The sequence below is a fragment of the Merops nubicus genome, unplaced genomic scaffold (assembly GCF_000691845.1).
Source record: "Merops nubicus isolate BGI_N331 unplaced genomic scaffold, ASM69184v1 scaffold33536, whole genome shotgun sequence".
In the NCBI taxonomy this organism is placed as follows: Eukaryota; Metazoa; Chordata; class Aves; order Coraciiformes; family Meropidae; genus Merops; species Merops nubicus.
The window spans coordinates 7,550-10,321 of NW_008617524.1; positions in this window are offsets into that span (position 1 = coordinate 7,550).

Sequence of the window (2,772 nt, forward strand, 5' to 3'; positions counted from 1 at the left end):
TGCATTGATGGCCATGCTGCTGTTTGCTGTCTGAGAAGCCCCACGCTCGCTTCCCACTAAAAGGTAACGGGAGGAGCTGTGACAAGTGACATATTTACTTCTTTCCACTAGGGCTGCACCACATTTTAATGCGATAAACTGAATTGCAAATTGCAGCTGTGCTGCAAAACAAGGCATGCTGGAGACCCCATTACCAAATGGGTGCTCTCTAAACAGGCTTCAGCTTGAGGTGAAGAAGGGACCGACTTCCCAGCGTGCCTGATGGGGGTTTCGTGCTCTGTGAGATGTCTTCATTGCTTTTTTGCAGGCTGGGATCTGGTGGGAGCACAATGTGTGCCTGCCTCTGCTGGGTAACTTTCGGTGACCTGTGTTCAAAGTGCTCTGGGAACATCTCATCCTTCTGGTAGGTCTGATGCCTACATGCTAAAGCAGGATGTGGATGAAGGGTGCCTCCTCACCTGTCCTAACTATCTTGATTGGAGTTGTCTGCTGCTAAGTGCTCTTCCCTGAGCACCCTCCTGCACCTGGATCCCTAAATTAGGCAGGAGGAAGCAGCCAGAGCACTGCTAGAGCTGATAGCTATGTCTCCTGGGTGGTGAGTACCTCTTCCTCTTGTTCCTGAATGTGGCAGAACCTCGCAGAAACATCTGTGAAGTAGCTGAACAAGGGTTAGGCTTTCTGTGAAGCTGGAGCAGGGATGGCAAGTGAGCTCCCCAGGACTGAGGAGCCTGGGCATTGTGTGGAGCACCAAACTGGTGTTGTGCTTGGGTTAAGACTTTTGGAGCCTGGGATGTGTAAAAACAAATCTTTGTCTCATTGATGTTGAGAGATAAAATTGCATTAGCCGTGGTAAGGGCTTGCCTGTACTGTAACTGTGTCCCCCAGCACTGTTGACTTCTTATCACTGGCTGAACCCAGCAGCCAGGAAAATCACAGCTGAGAACCGAGCCATGCTGTGGGACTGGGTGTTTGATGGTGTTCGTGGTTGACTTTGGAGCCCCTGAAGTGCAGACCACCACTGCTCTGCCCCCAGACCTGCCGCTTTTTCTTGCATCTGGCTGGGAGCTCCCTGCCAAGACACCCGAGGAGCTGGCGCAGCCCCTCTGCTTGGGTGTCACATCCCTGTGCGCGCTGTGGTGGCCAAACCTGGGCAAGGAGAGAGGTGGGTAAGATGCTGTGAGTGGCAGTTGCTTATTCTCCCCAGCCCTGCCCTTGTAAAGCTACCTCAGGTATTTCAAGTCAGAAAAGTGCTCTTTTTTAAAATACTAGTCAAACATAGCCTGGCTTTGTTGTTGTAAGAGCTTATTACTTGTAAGTGTTTTTAACTGCTGCTTTGTGAAGCTTAAGATTTGCTTTGAGTTAGTTTAGAAAATTAATACACGTAGAAGCAGTTTGAGGGATTGCCCGAGACAAATGCCTCTTGCCTGCTGCTAATTATTTGTGATTGCTCTTTTACTGTATGTTACCTGGCATGTGCCAGCAGTAATTCATAGTTTAGAGGCTCGAGAAAAGTGGAACCAGGGGCAATTTGGTCTCCAGTTTTCTCAAACAATATGTTGATCAAGTTGTGTTCTCTTTAGATTCAGCGCTTAGGCTGGGGCTTTTCCCTGGGCTTGGCTTCTGCAGTTGTTTAAGGTATTGCTAGCTGCAGCTCCTGGCAAAGGTTGCTCCCTAGTAGTAGGAGGAGCAAAATGAAACATGCCCTTGGTCTTTTGTTGCTTTCTTTTGCTGCTTCATACAGTAACTTAATTTTTGCAAGCTGCTGGGAGGTTTTTCAAATCAAGCTCAAAGATCAAGGTGTTAGTAAAAGTCTAAAAGAGAACCTTCCTTCCAAGGGCTTGTCTGGAAGTGGGATAAAACCTGACCAAATAGCATTAGACTGTTTAATTAAAGATCTCTCACTCCTCACTGTAGCTTGTGTTTCATTTGTTGGCGATTCCCCACCAGAGAGAGTTGTCTAGCAAAAAAAATCAGCTAGACCAGCCCTGGTATTTTGAACCTTGAGGGTGACTTGCAAAAGACCTTGGTTGGTTTTGAGTGTAGGAGGACTTGGCCTTGTTTGCCTTCTACTGTTCCCTGAGTGTCTCTGCAGTGTGTCACTGTCCCCTCTTAGTGCTTTGCCTGGGGAGAAATCAAAGGTGTGTCCCCTTTGCCTTTTCCATTAACATGGGGTTGCTCATCTGTGGGGAGCACCAAGAAATACTCTTGCAGACTCAGAGAAGGGCGCCCTTGATGCTCCTCATTTACTGGAAAGTGACATCTTAGATAGCCAACTCTCAGGGTGATCTTTCCAAATGTGAAGTGGGGAAAAAAACCAAACCAGAACAAAAAAGAAAACCCACACAAAAAAAAACCCACCCCAACCAAACAAAAACAAACAAGAAATAAGCCCTTTTCTCACTGTTGTGCCCTCAAACCTCCAAATAAATGCCACCACGACGTTTATTTCCAGGTGCTGTTTCACACATTTCATAGTTTGTAAAATAACTTTTCTTAACTGTTTTTTTTTTTTTTTCCTCCTTTCTTTCCATTCCCTGCTCCACCTCTCCCCCTGCCCAGCAAGGCAGCCATGGCCTGTGTGTCAGACTCAACCTCTCATTTGAGGTGGTGTAGCCTCCACCTTTGGGGAGCAGCCTGGCCTGTGCTTTCCCACTGGCCGGATGCTTTGGGGAAGAGGTTCAGGGGGTGTGGGCTGTTGCTCTGTGCCCCTCGGATCACCCACTGGTGTGGTTGCCCTGAAGGTCCCATTCTTCACCATGAGAGTGGTGAGAC